At 47.4% G+C, this 20,967-nt stretch overlaps 2 protein-coding genes across 3 annotated transcripts in view; both read right to left on the reverse strand.

Annotated features, from left to right (window-relative positions):
* The window catches only part of LOC142488372 (uncharacterized), a 41,983-nt gene extending 28,931 nt beyond the window's left edge, over positions 1-13,052 (reverse strand). For both annotated transcript variants that reach the window (XM_075588837.1, XM_075588836.1), the window contains exon 1: positions 12,663-13,052. The gene's annotated coding sequence lies outside the window, so the exon portion shown is untranslated. The remainder of the gene's footprint in view (positions 1-12,662) is intronic.
* The window catches only part of LOC142488346 (uncharacterized), a 193,423-nt gene that overhangs the window by 148,470 nt on the left and 23,986 nt on the right, over positions 1-20,967 (reverse strand). The gene's annotated exons all lie outside the window — the stretch shown is intronic.

Below are 20,967 nucleotides of genomic sequence, written 5' to 3' on the forward strand. Positions count from 1 at the left end.
AGAAAAGAGAAGAGTGTGGTCCACAGAGGCAAATGCTTCAGAGAGGTGGAGTAATATGAGCAGAGTGTAATGACCTCTGTCTTTGGCAACATATAGGTCATCAGTTATTTTAGTGAGAATTGTCTCCATGGAGGGAGCAGTGCAGAAGTCAGATTGTAGAGGGTTAAGGAGAGAATGGGTGTTGAGAAAATGGAGCAAGCAAGAGAATACAAGACAAGTTCAGTAGTTACAGTAGAAAGACAGATAGGGTCAAGCTTGCTATTTTTGTGTCATGGTATAACTATTACATGTTTGAAGGAGAATGGAAATGTATCAGTTTAGAGGGAGAAGAGGAGATCAACAGTGATGGTGACATTCTCTTCTGATACAGTGGAAAAAGAGTCAAGGAAAACAGGAAGAGAGCAGGAAGCGAAGTAGGATAGGAGGAAAAAGAGGGGATGTATGGATTTCAACCTTTTTCTTAAAATAGGCAGCAAAGTCCTGAGATGAGATGAAGGAAGAGTTAGTGTGGGTAAGATTTGTGAGTGTTGATTAAGGGAGAGAAGTAGGTTTGTTTAGCTTGAGATAGGGCAGAATTGAAACAGGATAGCATAAATTTGTAGTGAAGGAAGTCTGTGAAACTATGAAAGTTCAAACAGAAGGCATTAAAAACAACTGAGTGGAGGGAGATAGCATGAGCGTGTGGGAGCTATTTGTGTGTTAAGAAGTTATATAACCTCAGCTATATAAAAGCCCGTTATTTAATTTTTGAGAGGCCATAAAAAAATGTAGTTCTTAGGGCTCTGGATAAAGCTCCATGTATTTCAACTTTAAGCAAAAGTTCCAATCCAATAATTATTATTTTTCAGGAAGAAGCTGGTGTGCCGTTATCTTATCTGTTCAAGGTCAATTGGCGAAATGCCCAGAAACAAGATGGCTTTTTTCCCGGGAACAAGCTTTGAAATTTTTTTTTCTTTAGTCAAATGCGGAGTGTCTTTAATAATATAAAGCTGACTGTGTGCTCAGCACTGTGCAAAGAGATTATATAAAGCAAGACATTAGTGTGAAGTCTGATACAAAATCATTTGGCTATTAACTAAATATGTGATGTATGTTATAACTTTTTAACCATTTTTTTTCCAAAGGTGTCCATAAGCAGTGGTTATTGTCAAAATTGCTGTATAATCTAGAATGGGTTTGCCAGGAAGTGGTGAATTGGGAATCACCTCTCATTTGTGGGTGTGTCTTGTGCATAGGGTTAAATACAGGGGATACATAATTGCAAAAGCAGTTACATAAGTGAACAGGGTATACATCTTATACAGATGTAGCCAGGTACCCTCCGGTCTCCCCGTGCTCCCGGTTTTCCCCCCCTCTCCTTACCATTAGAGGTTGCGCATGAGCAGGGTAACTCCGCGGCGGCCATTTCACGGGGGCGCACGAGTGTAAGCTGCAGAGCGGCAGCCATTAGAGGGAGCACATGAGGCTCCCTATGTTAAAAGCTGCAGATAGAACTACAATCCCCATGATGCTCAGGGGCAGTGACACCACCTGACACCAGGGAGCCAGTAGGGCTGCAGGATTCTGCTGAATAGCAGGAAAGACTATTGCATGCTGGAACAGGAAGCAGCCAGTGAAGACAAGGAGCCTGAAGCTGCAGGTTAAATCCAAAGAGCAGTGCTCCAAGGATTAGGCCAGACGTTAAACCCCAGGGCCCAGTTAATTCCCTGAGTCACTGTAGAGAAGTAACTGTATTGTGTAGGGAACTGCCTTAAGACAGGGACTCCTTCACTGTACTTCTAGTGAGAAAGCGATTGCAGGACAGAGCCTGACTGTCAGCACAGTGTGTAGCAGGAAGAGACTCTGATTGCATAACAGAGACTGTTTGCAAAGGGATAATCCAGCTGGGAATCCCTCCCCTGTGGAGTCAGCGTGTGCATTCATTTCTGCAGAGAGCAGTGCAGTGCTACGTGGGATCACGTTGCGGTATTGCAGACTCCTCAAGGATTCTCCTGGTTAGGACCATAACCAGGAAGGTATTATATTAAAGTGCACCAACGGGCCCCAACACAGGGAAGCACTGTCCCTCACACACACACTCCAATCTATAGCTGGTGGACACTAAGAGGTTAAGTGCCCTGGCACATTGGTAAACCAAGGACTAGGGTGATATAAAGACTGACACTAAAGTGGTGCAACCCTTTACATGTGTGGGGTGATGTGATGATATTCATGCAGGGGAATGTCATGCTGTTTATGTATGAACGTTATGCAAAGGTTATTATTATGCTAAGTAAATACTGTTTTATCCAACTGCGTGTGGTTACTGTATATGTTGGTTCTGATAAGGGAACACTCCCACCAAGTTGGGATCCCTCATCAGTGGAGGTGCTGCACCCAGTGTAAGTATACCCCAGGCTCCCAGTGGCGGAGGCTCAGGCCTCACAGGTGGCAGCAGCATCAGTAGTTACCGTACCCCAGGGGTACAAGGGTTACACAAGGCATTTCAAATTTTTAGCAGAGTAGTTACAGTGGAGTGTTTGGGTAAAAGCCAGATTGGGATTGGCTAGGGAAATTTGTAAGGGTAAAATAATTGTTTAATCAGGAGTGAATATTTTTTCCATGACTGTGGTTAGTATTCGGAGAAGAGAGATTGGCCTGTAGTTTGAGACAGTGTTTTTTGTCCCCACTTTTGAAGATTGGGACAAACTCTGGCAGTTTTCCAGGTCTTAGGGATATGGCCTGCAGACAGGATAGAATTAACTATGGAAGCAATTAGTTTGGCAATGGCTGGGGCACCAAGTCGTAGGAACTTAGATTGTAGCAAAGTCAGGTTCACATTGGCTACTTAGTTTTAATTTGAGGAACATTAATAGGGAATACCTCTGTCTATATGCGGATGCTAAGACAGGAGTAAACACATTGACACAAGAATTTATTCCTAGGTATAAATTATCTCACTATGAGACACTTATGGGATGACTTATGACTATCAGCAGTCCAAAGGAACGAATTAAGGACCATGATATTGGTAATAAAACAATAAGTTGTATGCAACTAATACATTTTTTGAGTCTCTCTAGGCAAAGTTGAAAGTGCACCTACTTGAGATGGGGTTAATAGTCACATATTTCCTACGCAAGCATGCTCTTCATCCCAGATGAAAAGGCCTATACTAACCACAAATACAGCAATTAAAGTGGCAGAGTTCTTTCCCTGGACCCAAGTAAAGACTCATTTCAGCTCCACCAAAGACCAAAGTCACCTAAAGCACAGCCGCATCAAGTTAACGTCTTGCCTAGTCAAAACTCTAACCGTTAACTAACAAGAAAAATAAGACACCAGGCTAAGGCCCGGTTTTATCAGAACATTTCATTTGTTCAAAGACTAAATATTTTTATCTTTAGAGTGGGTTTAAGTTAGAAATTTAAGGTGTATGTACAATTGAGCCTTGATGGGAGGATTGGTTTCCTGGAAGCGTGGCTTGTGAATGCGCTTGTATGTATTTTAGCAGTACTCATCACTCTCTATGTATGTGTCATGTGCAGCAAAACTTTGATCCAGAAGTGTGTTGCACCTCCACCGAAAGGAGGGGGTCACCCAGGGGTGTGTGTCAGCCACAAGGAAAGGATCATAAGTCAGCCATTTTGACCATCGCAGACATTGTCTGTTCTGATATTCTGAGTGAATGATGTATATAATGCGTGCAGGGGTGAGGATCACGCATTCGCTTCCACCGATACCAACCCCTTCAATTCTCAGTAATAGAATGTTGTGATGATTCTGAAAATATATGATGATAGAGATAGATGCAATTTCTTTTATCTAGCAACTGCATACCCAAAGAAAGGATGCTTGCATAAAATAAGGTTTTTAGTATTATGTGTATAATTTCTGTATTTTCCCATTTTTAAGGGAACCTCTTTAAAGGGTGTATCACACACTAGGAACAAGAATCAATTTATGGGTCAAGTGTCTGCACCAACCAATGAAACCTGTGTAAAAATTTATTTTTAGTCAGATAACAATTTACAGGAAGGATGTGGCCTTAATTTTGCAGTTTTTAATTTCATCATTAAACCAAGAACAGGTTCAGATTAGGCTTATGGCCTTACAAAACAGAATTGCTTTAGATTATGTTTTAGCTTCAAAAGGAGGGGTATGTGCTTTGATTAAAGCAAAAGAGACTTATAAAGGGAAGTGACAGAATATCACCATTTGGGGTTAGGTGGATGGCTTAGATCACTTGGAGCAAAAACTTATGAATGCTTTGGTGTGTGTGGGGGTGTTACTTGTTGTCATATATGTGTGTGTCACGTGTTGCAGAGGTATGATCCACAAATTTGCCACCCCCCCTCCAATCGGATGCCACTCTTTGCAGATGCCAAAAACAGCAGTCCCTTGAAGAAAGAAGATGCCGATCACAGTTATTCAACTCCAAAAGACATGTTGGGGCCACAGCGCCTTACGAGACTATGACAGTGAAGGCCCCCATGCCCTTGTCCTCTGAGTTATACCAATGAGCAGTATCAGATGATGGAGCACCCCAGTATACAATACGAGTCTGTCTATGTGTCCCTGGACTATCATCATAAACTTAATTCTCAAAAGCGATGTTTTTAGAATAAAAAAGGAGGGAACTGACAAAGTGAGAATATGATGTAAGGAGGGGGGAGTTCGGACATAACAGCACTGGGATATAAGCAGCCATTTTAAGTCAGTATCCATCTTAGGTGCCTGATATTGTCTATTGTCTGTATGAAAGTTGGTACGGAAGTTAGTTTAAAGACACAATTTTTTATTTTTCCGGCTCCTGAAGTTTCAAATGATATTAAGCTGTTCAGCTAAGCCGCTAGACCTTGAAGAGGGAAGAAAAGCGCAATGTTATGAAAATAAGAGACAGATAACACACTGTCTCGCATTCCGAGGGAGGTGCCCATGAAGTCCCGTATGTAGAGGAAAAGTCACCGGCCCGTACAAGGAATATTAGCTGTCATTTCATTTCTAATATGAATCCCATAATAATACAATTAACTCAATGTGTTCATGTTCATATTTTGTTTATCTTATATGCTTACGTAGTGACGCACACACAACCTCGTATAGGGGTCGTGGCTTAGTATTTTGTGTATAAATAAGGACTGTATGCCACCATGTCGTTGGGGGAGTTTTATTTTGAAACTGCCTCCTGCGTGTGCACCGTACACTGCAATAAACTTATTTGTTATTCTGCAAAATAATCCTCAGATGATTCTTATTTATTCACGCTTTTCACAATATATATGTGTCACGTACGACCCCCTGCTAGCACGCGACCTGCATACGGGACAAGGGTTAATACCGACGCTCGCAAGCGCACCCACTCTTCACCTTCGCGAAGGTCCGTCAAATGGACAATATCCCCTCTTACAGGATCAAGGATTTATACACAGCCTGCAAGCTGCCCCAATCTTCACCCACTCAGGGGTCCCTCAAATGAGCCAATCAGACCCCATTGTGGCCCACGGTGACCAGCGGAGACCACCTAGTGGACCATGGCGCCTGGCGGGAACCACCAACAGGCCTCCAGACCCTGTTTGAAACATGATGCTGGGCACCTGTAGGTCTGTGAGGTGACCCGTCAGGCCCACCGGGGACTCACGTGGGCCTGGGGTTTTAACTCTGTATGTAAAATAATAAATCATGTATTTATGGGGGGGCACAGGGAGTGGGTTATGTATTTAATAAATATAATGATGTTTCTTGTGGGGCAGTGTATTGTTTTAATTGTGGGTATTGGGGGTGGGGGGAGGGGGTATTGGCCCCAAGGGTATGTGGGTAGGCCTCCCGGCTGGGTATTGGGTGAGGGTGGTTAGGCCTCACGGGGTGGGGGGTTAGTGGGGGAGGGTATGTAGGCCTCCCGAGTGGTGGGTGAGGGTGGGTTAACCCCCTAATGACTTTAGCGGTTAATAACCGCTATGGTGATTAAGGGGTTAGGGGACATTACATTGGCTGTTTTTATTCTTGTTTATGTTTTGCAGCATCGGAGGGGGCATGGACAGTGTTGAAGATGAGGATGGCCTTCATCGTGGCAGCCGGACAAGGGTGAGTGCAATATGTATTTAATGTATTTATTGTTCTTTATGTATTTAAAATGGGCACATTCACTATTATCCATTTGTGGATAATAGTAATTTTGCCCATTACTGTATTGTATGTTTTAGGGGGTGTGTATTTATTGTAAAGTATTTGTGTTGCTGTATTTTTTGGGGGGGCACAGAATTGGTACTGCAGGCCTGTGGGGAACACCGGAGGGCCCCCGCCGGCCTCTAGTATCATTGCTGTGCATCCCAAAAATGTGATATATGTAACTTGGGGTATAGGGGTTGTTGGGGGCACAAGGGGTGTATGTTGTCTATTGCAATGTTTATTAGGGGCAATTGTCCCCAATAAACATGCTATTATGCCTTAACCCCTTCATTGCCTTAGCGGTAATGAAGCAGCATTAATGTATTTTAATAATATTGTTACATAGTTACATAGTAGATGAGGTTGAAAAAAGACGTAGGTCCATCAAGTTCAACCTATGCTAAATTTAGACAACAGATACTTTATTCTATATCTATACTTACTTATTGATCCAGAGGAAGGCAAACAAAAAACCCCATTAAGGGGAAAAATTCATTCCTTCCTGACTCCAAGAATTGGCAATCGGATTAATCCCTGGATCAACATCCTTCCCATGTATACTTATTTGGTATATCCCTGTATACCTTTCCCATCTAAAAAGATGTCCAACCTTTTTTTGAACAAATCTATTGTATCTGCCATCACAGTCTCCATGGGTTATGAATTCCACATTTTAACTGCCCTTACTGTAAAGAACCCTTTCCTTTGTTGCTGGTGAAATTTCCTTTCCTCCAACCTTAAGGGATGGCCCCGAGTCCTTTGTACTGCCCGTGGGATGAATAGTTCTTTTGAAAGCTCCTTGTATTGTCCCTGAATATATTTGTATATAGTTATCATATCCCCTCTTAGACGCCTCTTTTCTAATGTAAATAAATCTAATTTAGCTAGCCTCTCCTCATACAGTAAGTTAGAATGTCCAACCCCTTTATTAATTTGGTGGCTCTTCTCTGCACTCTCTCTAGTTCCATAATGTCTTTTCTTAGGATTGGTGCCCAAAATTGTACTCCATATTCAAGGTGTGGTCTTACTAATGCTTTGTAAAGGGGCATAATTATGTCTACTTCCCTTCCATCCATTGCCCGTTTGATGCAAGATAAGATCTTGTTTGCCTTTGCAGCTACTGCATGACATTGGGCACGATTGCTAAGCCTGCTGTCTACAAGCACTCCTAAATCCTTCTCCAACAAGGATTCCCCCAATATATCTCCATTTAATTTGTAAGTCGCCTTTTTATTCTTGCATCCCAAATGCATAACCTTACATTTATCTGTATTAAACCTCATTTGCCATTTACCTGCCCACGTTTCCAGTCTCTCCAAGTCCTTCTGAAGAGAAATTACATCCTGCTCTGATTCTATTACCTTATACAATTTAGTATCATCAGCAAAGATGGAGACTTTGCTCTCGATCCCAACCTCAAGGTCATTAATAAACAAGTTAAAAAGCAGGGGTCCCAGTACCGATCCCTGAGGTACTCCACTCACGACTTTAGCCCAACCTGAAAAAGTTCCATTTATGACAACCCTCTGTTGTCTGTCCTTTAACCAGTTTTCAATCCAGGTGCATATATTATTACTGAGTCCAATTTTCTTTTTTTTGTACACCAACCTCTTGTGTGAAACCGTATCAAAAGCCTTTGCAAAATCTAAGTAGACCACATCAACTGCATTACCCTGGTCTAAATTCCTACTTACCTCCTCAAAGAAACAAATAAGGTTAGTTTGGCAAGATCTATCCTTCATAAATCCATGCTGACTATTACTAATAATTTTGTTTTCCATTAGGTATTCCTGAATATTATCCCGTATTAAACCTTCAAGTAGTTTCCCTACTATTGAAGTCAGGCTTACAGGTCTGTAATTCCCTGGGTGTGATCTAGCTCCCTTTTTAAATATAGGCACCACATCTGCTTTACGCCAATCTTGTGGTACTGAGCCTGTGGAAATGGAGTCCTTGAATATTAAATATAATGGTTTTGCTATTACTGAGCTTAACTCCTTGTGAACTCTTGGATGTATGCCATCGGGGCCAGGTGCCTTACTTACTTTAATTTTTTCAAGTCGCTTATGAACTTCTTCCTCAGTTAACCAATTGGTCATTAATATGGAGGTTGTGGCTTCCTCCTGTGGCACTACTATTGAACTTGATTCTTCCCTGGTAAACACAGAGCCAAAGAATTTGTTTAATACCTCTGCTTTTTCCTTATCTCCAATAATCTGCCTACCCATCTCACACTGAAAGGGTCCTATATTTTCTTTTCTCATTTTTTTGTTATTAAGGTACTTAAAGAACTTTTTAGGGTTGACCTTACTTTCTATTGCAATCCTTTTTTCATTATCCATTTTTGCTAATTTGATTGCCCTTTTGCAATTTTTGTTACATTCCTTATAATTCTGATACGATGTCTCTGTCCCTTCTGACTTAAAGAATCTAAACGCCTTCCTCTTCTTGTCCATTTCCTCCCCTACCTGTTTATTTAGCCACATTGGTTTTGACTTATTTCTTTTATACTTATTACCCAAGGGTATACACTGATAAGTGTGTTTTTCTAACAATGTTTTAAAGACTGCACATTTATCTTGTACATTTTTCCCTGCAAAAACATCATCCCATTGTATTACTACTACAGTAGATTAGACCTCAGTTTATTAAAATCTGCCTTTCTAAAGTTTAAAGTCTTTGTTGAACCCAAGTAATCTGTTTTTTGATAATTTATTTCAAATGAGACCATGATCACTGATCACTGTTACCCAAATGTTCCAGGACTTGAATATTTGTTATTACTTATACAGTGTTTGATATGACCAAATCCAGAACTGCCCCTCTTTTGGTTGGTTCCTCAATAATTTGGGTCATATAATTATCTTTAAGCACCCCCAAAAACCTGTTTCCTTTTGTTGTAACGCTAATCTCATTGCCCCAGTCTATGTCTGGATAATTAAAATCCCCCATTATGCAAACATGACCCAGTTTTGATGCCTTCTCCATTTGCAAATGTATTTTAGCTTCCTCAATCTCACAGATATTTGGTGGTTTATAGCATATTCCCACAAACATTTTCTTTATACTTTTACCTCCACTGCTAATTTCTATCCACAAAGTCTCTACATTTTCATCATTCCCTTCATAGACATCATCCCTTATAATAGGTTTTAGATCTGGTTGAACATATAGACATACTCCACCTCCCCTTCTATTTGTTCGATCCTTCCGAAAAAGAGAATACCCCTCTAAATTAACTGTCCAGTCATGAGTTTCATCCCACCATGTTTCAGCTTGTAGCTTGTAGCTATTAATTCAAGCTCCCCCATTTTATCTGTCAGGCTTCTTGCATTAGCAAGCATGCATTTCAGGTTTTTTTCAGCCTGTACTATTATCTTATCTGCTCCTTCCTTTCTGCTCCCACTTGGTTAAGTCTTTAGAAGTTTTCTAGTATTATCTCTATTTACTATGGGTATCTCACTGCTTGTCAAACTTGAACTTGCCCCCATTCTACCTCCATACCACCTTGTATCCTCATCTATTCCATTTAGTTCATTATCTGTTTCATTCCCCTCCCCCCTCCATCTTAGTTTAAAATCTCCTCCAACCTTTTTAGCATTCTCCCCCCTACCACAGAAGATCCCTTTTCATTGAGGTGCAATCCGTCTCTAGAATATAGATGGCACCTCTCTGAAAAGGAGTCCCAGTGCTCTAAAAACCCAAACCCCTCCTTCCTACACCACTTTCTTAGCCATGCATTAACCTCCCTGATCTCTGACTGTCTCCCTGTGGTAGCGCATGGCACTGGTAGTATTTCAGAAAATACTACCTTGGCGGTCCTTGCCTTAAGCTTTTGGCCTAGATCCCTGTAATCATTTTTTAGGACCCTCCATCTTTCTCTAACTTTGTCATTGGTGCTAACATGTACCAAGACCGCTGGGTCAATCCCAGCCCAGGAGCAGGTGGTCTCTTGAGCTGAACTGCATTGATTTGTGGCTCAGGGACCCCCTGCTTCCCGAGTTACAGGCCCCGGTAAGGGGCATCGGGTGCCAGTGTCGCCGCCATCTTTATATAGCCCACGTCATGTCTTGGACGCTATAAAGATGGCGGCGACACTGGCACCGATGCCCCATACCGGGGTCTGTAACTCAGGTAGCAGGGGGTCCCTGAGCCACAAATCAATGCGGTTCAGCTCAGGAGACCCCCTGCTCCCGCACACTATTATTAAAAATACATTAATGCTGCTTAATTACCATAGCGGATAGCCGCTAAGGTAAGGAATGATTGTTTATTTATATGTGTCTTTTACTCATAGTGTAGATGTGCAGAGGGTCTCCGGAGCTGAACCGCTTTGGTTTTAGGTCCGGGGACCCCCTGCTTCCCGAGATACAGGCCCCTTTATGCCTGGGACATAGTGAATGGAAGCTCGCTGAGGCGGGCTGAGCCGCGCGGAGCAGATGCACAAAGCCCCTGCATCTGTCATCAACGTGGCTATAGTTTTGCCGAGACAGGCAGGTTTCAAATTTGCTGCTCGGGGAAGCGGAGGAGCGGTCACGTGACTGCTCCCATCCAAAGGGAGTGGGGGACAAGCCCCGCCTCCTGCTCCGCCTCCTGACATGCATCCGCCCCGCCTCTGGCCCGCTCCCAGAGCGCGCTCACTGCCTCGCCTGCAAGGACAGAAAAAAGCTCAATTTTCAGCAGGCGAGGCAGAGCAGCAGCGCGCCTCAGCGAGCTTCTATTTACTATGTCCCAGGCCTTATGGGGTGCCGGGATCCCTCTGCTTTGTTTACATTCCACGGTCACGTGATCGGGACATTTAAATGCAGAGGGATACCGGCACCTCATAAAGGGGCCTGTATCTCGGGAAGCAGGGGGTCCCCGGACCTGAAACCAATGCGGTTCAGCTCCGGAGACCCTCTGCACATCTACACTATGAGTAAAAATTGTTTTGATATATTTTTATTTTGCCGATGTTTGCGCAGAGAGAGTGGCAGATCTCTCTCTGCTGCAAACACATATCGGCAGAAACGGCGTATCGCCAGGTTATCGGGAACCATGCTTTTTTTATCACTGGCTCATCAGCGTTTTGCTTTCGCAGTGATTCGCCAGGGATTCGGCCCTTCCTGAATACTGCGAGGGCAAATCGCCAAAATCATGCCGATAGGCAACACTTGGCGAGAGCACTTTTTCGGCGCTTACTGCATAGAGCCCTTTATTTCAAACAGTGCGAAATGCATCAATGGTGTAGGATAATGTAACACAAACATGTACTATAAAAAGTCAGAGATCAACAGCCATAAGAATAGCAAAGTCATTTTAATGAAATATATTAATATACTGTCCAGTTCTATACTATGAATAAAGAGAAGCAGATAAATCTGGTGCTCCAGTTTGGCGTTAGAGAGACTTTGATAAAAGCTCCCGATATGCTCTCTGGTCCAGCAGTTCTGTTCCACACTGACACCGTCTCTCTATTATTTTATACAGTGAGAAGTGGGCAATGCAGAACAGTGCAGTAACTCCCTCTAACCTGACCCCACTTTTCCCCATATTAAATAGGGGTTTGATCACCTCACCCCCTTATCGTCTCATTTTTGTATCAGTTGTCACACATGACACACTAGTGAGCCTGTGACTTGTGTATGTGACAAGGGTTAATACACACAGCCATCGAGCTGACCCACTTCTCTCTTTGCAGGGTCCCTAAAATAAGTAGTACAGTTGTATGAAAAAGAAAGTACACCCTCTTTGAATTCTATGGTTTTACATATCAGGACATAATAACAATCATCTGTTCCTTAGCAGGTCTTAAAATTAGGTAAATACAACCTCAGATGAACAACAACACATGACATATTACACTGTGTCATGATTTATTTAACAAAAATAAAGCCAAAATGGATACAGTGTGTGCTGGGGGATAATGGTGAGAGGCAGAGCTGCAGACCTGTCTAAGGCCCCGGACACGCTTACCGCTGGCGTGCTGAGGCGCGCTGAGGCTCAGGGAAAGCGGGTGCTTTCCCTGGCCTTGCGGTTGCTTACCGCACGCGCTCTCAGCGGGCCTTCAGGGGGCGGTCCGGGGGCGGGCGCGTCACTGGCCGGGGGCGGGCCAGTGACGTCACGGAGCTGGTTCGCCCTCATTGGGCGAACCACTCACGTGACCGGCCTGTCTCGCCGGCAAGCGGGGGAATTTGAAATTCCCCCAAGACCTGCGCTTCCGCAAGCGCGGCAGCGCAGGTGAGCCCCTACTAAAGCCGCTCTAATTGCGGCTGTAGGGGCTCAGTGCTGAGCGGGAGCGCGCGTCAGCATGCTTCCGCCAGCAAGCAGTAAGCATGTCCGGGGCCTAAGACATGCAAATCAGCACACAGTAATATTTCCATTTGCTACTGTATATGCTTTACAGTGGAGGGTTTTTGTCACTATTTTTACCCACCATAACTGTGTGTGTTATAGCTATATACATAAACATAATACCTATATACATAAACATAAATAGGGGTTAAGCAGATATATTAATATATTCTGATGATTACCTTGTTGCTGCTTGTGAGGGAGTCCTGCCGGCCTGTGATTACTCCCTGTATTCCTCCCTCACTGGTCCCAGTCCCCTGCTGCCCAGTACATTAGTGGCTATTTGCCCAGACTGCAGGTCTCAGGAGGCCGGGATGTGAGCAGCTAATGAATGTGTGAAGCTTCCTATTGTGTGGGAGAAGAGGACAGTCCCACTACCCTTATGGGGGGTTACTGCCCCGTTTATCCTCTGCCCCTCCTTTATCAGCCCCTCAGCAGCTGCTCATTTCTCCTGCATGATAACACAGCCCTGTCTGTACCTGGGGAGGGGACGCCTCATATTTATTCGGCGCTCTCCTGTAAACCAGATATTCCCTTCTGTGTCCCTCCCATCCCCCTGCTAACTGTGTCCTCCTCTCCCTCCTGTGTCCCTCCCCCTGCTAGCTGTGTCCTTCTCTCTCTCCTGTATCCTCCCCTCCCTCCTGTGTCCCTCCCCTTCCTCCTGTGTCCCCCACCCCCTGCTAGCTGTGTCCTCCCCTCCCTCCTGTGTCCCTCCCCCTGCTAGCTGTGTCCTTCTCTCTCTCCTGTATCCTCCCCTCCCTCCTGTGTCCCTCCCCTTCCTCCTGTGTCCCCCACCCCCTGCTAGCTGTGTCCTCCCCTCCCTCCTGTGTCCCTCCCCCTGCTAGCTGTGTCCTCCCCTCCCTCCTGTGTCCCTCCCCCTGTTAGCTGCGTCGTCCCCTCCCTCCTGTGTCCCCTCCCCCTGCTAGCTGTGTCCTCCCCTCCCTCCTGTGCCCCTCCCCTCCCTCCTGTGCCCCCCTCCCTCCTGTGCCCCTCCCCTCCCTCCTGTGTCCTCCCCTCCCTCCTGTGTCCTCCCCTCCCTCCTGTGCCCCTCCCCTCCCTCCTGTGCCCCCCCCCCTGCTTGCTGTGATGTTGTATCTGTGCTCACACCTCCCCTGCTTGTTCTGTGCAGACACAATGTGCATTTAAAACAGCAATACTACATTCCCCCTTTTCCGCTTATGATTATGTAGCCCCCGCACCCCCCCCCCCCGGGTACAGAAACCACCCGTGCTGCTGTTACCTGTTTGCTGTCAGGAGGCCTGATCCTCCGCCACTGGGAGCCTGGGGTATACTTATTATCTTGATGCAGCGCCTCCACTGGCGAGGGATCCCAGCGTAGTGGAGAAGCCCCTCACCGGAACCGATATACACAATAATTACACACCTTTATATAAGTGTAACGGGTATTCCCCCCCACCCAATCGCATATATGGCGTATGTAAGGGGAACCTATATGTTACCAGGTGTGGTGCAGTATACCTGTCAGGCTCACAGGAGGTCTAAGCCTCCGCTAGTGAGAGCCTGGGGTGAATCCTCTGGAACGATCTTCTAATTACAGCGCCTCCACCTGTGCAGGATTCTAGGAGTGTAGAATGCCCCCTACACAGGACCCACCTATATGAACCACATACACCAAGGTATAACACAGGTTTACTATATGGGCAGATAAACCACAATACAAATGCCTCAACAATATGACATCAACAGTACATAACTTCAGTGTCACCCTGTAACACTACTAAACACAACTATCCACACACCTCGCAGGGCCGTAACCCCAAACAGTATTCCCAAAGTCTTTGTACCCAAAGTCCCAAGAGTCCCACAACCCCACCCCCGTGTGGGACAGCGCTGCCCACTAAGATGAAGTGTATAGGTGGTGCACTTGGTGACTTGGATAATACCTGCCCGGTGCTCCTGCTACCGGGTGCGCAGATAACCTTTACTTGGAATCCCTTGCTCCAGGAGATGATCCAAGATGCCTCCGCCTCAACGGTGGGTGGCTCCCGCATGGAGTGATCCACCTTTATAATGTCTCTTATCCTTGCTAACGCAGAGGATGTTATACCTTCACGCAATTCACCTTCACGCAATTCACCTTCACAGCAATTGCCAGGATAGTTACGTTTCCTGGCTGGACCCTCACTTGTCTAGGTTCTACAGGACCCTGTCCCTAGTCTAAGGGGAGTCCCTGTAGTAACCACAAGCTGAGGTGAGTAGGGCCTAGCTGGGGCGTAAGGGGAGACTTCTGGCCTAGTGCATGAGGCTACTTTCCTCCCTGCACAAACACACCCTCCCCTCTCTGTGTCCCAGCTCCTAACTGACAATCCCTGTCTTCACAAAACATTGTTGCAACTTTGCAGCATGAGAATCTGTCAGCCTTATTGGCTGTCTGTCTGCCTGTGACCAGGGTGAAAGTGCAGTCCCCAGAGGCTGCTGGGAATTGTAGTCCTTGGTGGCTCTCTTTAACATTGGGGCCGCGTGCGCGCTGTGTAATGGCTGCCGACGCTGCTGCTAACTGCGCATGTGCGAACTGGGGGATGTCCCTGACTATGGAGCGCCTCTTCTCACTCTCTGTAATGGCTGCTGTATCGCTTCTGGGGCTATACTGCGCATGCGCGAGCTTCCGCGCATGTGCGAACGCACACAAGATGGCGGCGCCCTGTAGCTGATGTCGCCTGGAGCCCCCAGTGACGCGATCACCCCTGCAACTGCCCTCACGCTGTCGCAGGTAAGAGAGAGAGAACCGAATGTCTGGGGAGCCAGAGGGGACCTGGCTACATAAGAACGGTATTTTCTGAACACACCTTATGCATGCACCATCAACATAACACAGCGACCAGAATATCACCCCACAATAACACCTCCCGGGTGGAAACCCCAAAGTACTGGAGTGCCTGGGCACTTAACCCCTGAGTGTCCACAAGCTATTCCCTCCCCATAGGATGTGTGTGGGATAGCGCGCTTCCCTGTGTGTTGGGGCCTGTTGGTGCACGTGGAAAGTACCTTCCTGGTCTCAGACAGCACTTGGGACTCAGAGAATCCGCGACGAGGTTCCGCTCTGGAATCTGCTGCTCATCTCACGGGGTGGGGGGGGGGATGTGTTTAGAAGGAGGGCTCCTTAGGTCGGATGCCTCTGGAGGGGGTCCCCGTTGGAGTGTACCCCTGTAAATAGTCTCTATAAAGGAGTCTTGGTAGGCTCTCCTGCAACAGGCTGCACTTCTCTTCAGGCAATGGACTGCAGCATATCTCACACTATTACTACCGTGAAAAGGTCCCTATCTGAGGCCTTTCCCTACAGTACACAATGCTCACAGTGTCTACTGGGACTCAGGGGAACTATCTGGGACCTAGGAGGCAATCCTGGCCTAGTCTAAAGGAGCACTGCTCCCTGGACCCTACCTGCATCCTCTCTGTCCGGATCTTGACTGACCTCTGCACTCCCAGCACGCGAATACATCTCCCTTCCCCTCCAGGGGAAACAGCAGTGTCATTGGCTGTCGTGGATCACATGGTGCCATCTCCCTATGCAGTATGGCAGTTGCAGTTCCCCAGTGAGTCTTTTACTATCGCAGTGCGCCATCACTGCGCATGCGCAACTGTCATGGGCACTGCTCCCTGGTCCCTACCTGCATCCTCTCTGTCCGGATCTTGACTGACCTCTGCACTCCCAGCATGCGAATATATCTCCCTTCCCCTTCCAGGGGAAACAGTGTCATTGACTGTCGTGATCACATGGTGCCATATCTCTATGCAGTATGGGAGTTGTAATTCCCCACTGAGTCTTTTACTATAGCAGTCGCGTGCGCCAACATCACTGCGCATGCGCGACAGTCATGGCTGCTGCGAATCTGTCTGCGCATGCGCGAGCCTCCGTGAGTGCGCGCACGCGCAACCTAACATGGCGGCGCCCCAGCAGCAGCCCCACACCTCCCGCATCACCCCCTATGTCAGCGGAGGTAAGGGGAAGACATAATTACACCAGGGGATCGGAGGGGACCTGGCTACATCTTCCCCCTGCTGGAAAATCCAACCACCCCGCTTAGGAACAACATATACACACATCGTTATATAATAAAAATGCTGTTCATATTATATAACTTAACGAATACAACTCTAAACAATGTTATACATTTCAACGAACATCTTTATCACTGAGGCTAGATTAGCTTTAGCTGGCTGCTGAGACTCATAGTGAGGTTCACCTAAGGAATCATAGGCCACTCTAGTGGGAGGACGTCTTACTCGCTGACACTTGCGAGTCTCTGTCTCTAACTCTTCGTCTTCCGCTGTCATAGGCTTGTGGCCTTGAATCTCTCGTAAAGGGTGAACTAATTTGAACAAAGTCTCTGTTTAATTGAACATTGTCTCTGTGTGGCACAAAACTTGTACTATTGGGATTGAGTTGATGATTTGGTGAAGTGACTGGTTAGGGTACTTGAGGCGCAGGCCCATTACCCGTTGCTCCTTCGGGAGGTGCCCACAAATCTCTGTTGGAAGTTCCCTCCACAGGATCTTGAGTTGTCTCGGTTATTGAAACGGGAGACTCTGTAGACTCTTCAGGCCCACTATTGATCATTACAGTTTCTGGGTCAGTTTCTCCCACTTGTGGGATAGGCAACAAGTGGTTTCTGTGCCAGACCTTTACTCTGCCATTCACATCACGTACAGTATGTGTTAAACAGGGAGGCCAGGCATTTGGGACTCTACTTCAAAGGGTCCCTCTCTCCAGTGATCAGCCAGCTTGTGTTTGCTGGGAATCCCTAAGTTGTGTAGGAGAACTGTGTCTCCGGGTCGGAGCTCCCGATAATGTACTTTGTGATCATACCTTCTTTTGTTATCGGCATTTAATTTAGCTCTGCTCCTCTCACGATGGGTTGGGGCTCCTTAGGCAGATGCCTCTGGAGGGGGTCCCCGTTGGAGTGTACCCCTGTAAATAGTCTCTATAAAGGAGTCTTGGTAGGCTCTCCTGCAACAGGCTGCACTTCTCTTCAGGCAATGGACTGCAGCATATCTCACACTATTACTACCGTGAAAAGGTCCCTATCTGAGGCCTTTCCCTACAGTACACAATGCTCACAGTGTCTACTGGGACTCAGGGGAACTATCTGGGACCTAGGAGGCAATCCTGGCCTAGTCTAAAGGAGCACTGCTCCCTGGACCCTACCTGCATCCTCTCTGTCCGGATCTTGACTGACCTCTGCACTCCCAGCACGCGAATACATCTCCCTTCCCCTCCAGGGGAAACAGCAGTGTCATTGGCTGTCGTGGATCACATGGTGCCATCTCCCTATGCAGTATGGCAGTTGCAGTTCCCCAGTGAGTCTTTTACTATTGCAGTGCGCCATCACTGCGCTTGCGCAACTGTCATCGCCACCGCGAATCTCTCTGCGCATGCGCGAGCCTCCGTCAGTGTGGGCGCGCGCAACCTAACATGGCGACGCCCTGCAGAGGCAGCCGCCGCAGCCTCCGGCGATGCGCTCGCCCCAGCAGCAGCCCCACGACTCCCACATTACCCCCTATGTCAGCGGAGGTAAGGGGAAGACATAATTACACCCGGGGACCGGAGGGGACCTGGCTACATTTATATGTAAAGTCTGTGACAATGTGCAGTTCCTCATTCTTACCTACGCTGGCAATCGTTTGGTGCACCCGTTATACATCTGTAAAAGTCCTGCTCGTGTGCCTAACGGAATGACCGAATTCAGGGCCGGCAACAGAAATCATGGGGTCCAGGACAAATGAAAGGAGCAGGCCTCCCCCCCAATCCATAGCGCACCTACCACCGAAAAAACCTTTTTAGCGTGCAACTTTTACTTAACCCCCAATACATATTAAAATACACCCTCACCCCCCAAATACATAGAAAAATACACCCCCACCCCCCAAATACATAGAAAAATATACCCCCAACCCACCAATAAATATAAAAAAGATACTCCCAATACAAATAAAAATCAGACTCACCTTGTGGATGGTCTCAGGTCAGGCCCGGCGGCTGTGGGATGGTCGGTGGCTTAGGGAGGGTCGGTGGCTGCTACTTGGGGGGACCGGTGGTTGCTACTGTGGGGGTGGGGCGTTGCTGCTGGAGGGCCGGTGCTGCGAAGGGGGGGGGGCTGCGAAAGGAGAGAGAGGTGGGAGGTAGGGAGAGAAAGGTGGGGGGCGGGGGTAGGGAGAGGGAGAGAGAGGTGGGGGTTGAGGGGGAGGGGAGAGTTTGGGGGGTGAGGGGGAGAGTTTGGGGGGTGAGGGGGAGACTTGGGGGGTGGGGGGGATGGGAGAGAGAGGTGGGGTGGGGGGGTGGTGAGGCAGAGAGCGGTGGAGTGGGGGGGGGGAGAGGACAGGTGGTAGGGAGAGCTAGGGTGGGGGGGATAGGTGGGAGTGAGGGGGGGTGGGGGGAGGGGACAGGTGGGGGGGAGGGGAGAAGTGGGGGGAGAGAGGGGAGAGGAGAGGTGGGGGGGACAGGTGGGGGTTAGAGGAGAGGTGAGGGGGAGAGGTGGTGGGGAGGGGATAGGTGGGGGAGGAGAGGGGAGAGGTGGTGGGTGGGAGGGAGGGGGGGAGGTTAGGTGGTGAGGGGGAGGGGACGGAGCGGTGGAGGGGGCAAAGAAGGTGGAGGGGCGGTAAGGGAGTGTAAAGGTGGGGAGATAAGAGGGGTTGGATTACATTTTAATCATTTTGAGCATTTTTAGCAGGGCATGGTTATATATGTGTATGTTTTTCTTTAAGTAACTGATTTTCTCCCCCCAGCCTTTTAGCTGTGGTGGAGTTGCTCTGCCCCTGGGGTGGTGCCAGTTACTACTTTGGGGGCCAGTGCCCTCCTCTTGTCCATATCTGGCTGGTCCTAGGTAGGGCCGTGACAAAGTCTTGTCCACCTCCAAAAAAAGTTCCCCCTCCTAAGGTTGAAAGGTGGCTTGTCCAAAAATACTGGACACAATACTGGACACCCACGCCCCCCGAACACATAAAATATACCCCCACACCCCCCAAACACATAAAATATAACCCCACACCCCCGAACACATAAAATATAACCCCACGCCCCGCGAATACATATAAAATATACCCCCATGCCCCGAGAATATATTTAAAATATACCCCCACCTCCCCGAATACATTTAAAATATACCCCCACCTCCCCGAATGCATTTAAAATATACCCCCACCTCCTCGAATACATTTAAAATATACCCCCACCTCCCCGAATACGTTTAAAATGTACCCCCACCTCTCCGAATATATTTAAAATATACCCCCACCTCCCCAATACATTTAAAATATACCCCCACCTCCCCGAATGCGTTTAAAATATACCCCCACCTCCCCAATACGTTTAAAATATACCCCCACATCCCCAACACGTTTAAAATATACCCCACCTGCCCAATACGTTTAAAATATACCCCCACCTCCCCAATACGTTTAAAATATACCCCCTCTCCCAATACATTTAAAATATACCCCCCACCTCCCTGAATACATTTAAAATATACCCCCACCTCCCCGAATATATTTAAAATATACCCCCACCTCCCCAATACGTTTAAAATATACCCCCACCTCCCCCAATACGTTTAAAATATACCCCCACCTAACCAATATGTTTAAAATATACCCCACCTGCCCAATACATGTAAAATATACCCCCACCTCCCCAAATATATTTAAAATATACCCCCACCTCCCTAATACGTTTAACATACACCCCCCCTCCCTAATACATTTAAAATATACCCCCACCTTCCCGAATACATATAAAATATACCCCCACCTCCCAATACATAGAAAATATACCCCCATCATCATCATCTCATCTCCCCAGGCTGGCCCCCATCATCATCTTATCCCCTCCCGATTATCATCTTATTCCCCACCCCCCCATATTCTCACCCTGCTCCCCTCTCATCTCACCCTGCCCCCCATTATCATCATCTCCCCCCCCATCTTCTCACCCTGCCCCCCCCCCATTATCATCATTTCCCCCATCATCTCACCCTGGCCCCCCATCCCCATATTGGGTCCTTACCTTATTTCCTGAAGGACACACACATCACCGGCTTGTCTCTAGGCTGCTCGGGTGTGGGCTCCGTCCCCGCTGTCCTCCGATTGGCTGTCCTCTCCTCCAGTCAGGAGACTCCTCCAGTCCTGACTGCGCCCGGTCACCGTCTGCTCCAGCCTCAGCACAGGCTGCCTTCCGTCCGCCATCGCGCTTCCGCCCTCACCGCTCCTCACCTTGCGCCGCCTTCTGGCCGCCCTCGCTGCTCCCCACCTTTGTTGCCAGCCCTCCGCAAGTTAAAATGGTAATACCGGACATATAGGTGTCCGGTATTACCTCCAATTTTATACCGGACAGGCATCGGAATTACCGGCCTGTCCGGGTGAAAACCGGACACCTGGAAACCCAACCCCCATCTCATCCTCCCCCCCTCGCCAGGACACCAGCCGAGGGTTCAGGCCCTCAACCATAGGCCTCTCCCATGTGGTCCGAGCGCA

Source organism: Ascaphus truei, chromosome 2, assembly GCF_040206685.1.
Source record: "Ascaphus truei isolate aAscTru1 chromosome 2, aAscTru1.hap1, whole genome shotgun sequence".
In the NCBI taxonomy this organism is placed as follows: domain Eukaryota; kingdom Metazoa; phylum Chordata; class Amphibia; order Anura; family Ascaphidae; genus Ascaphus; species Ascaphus truei.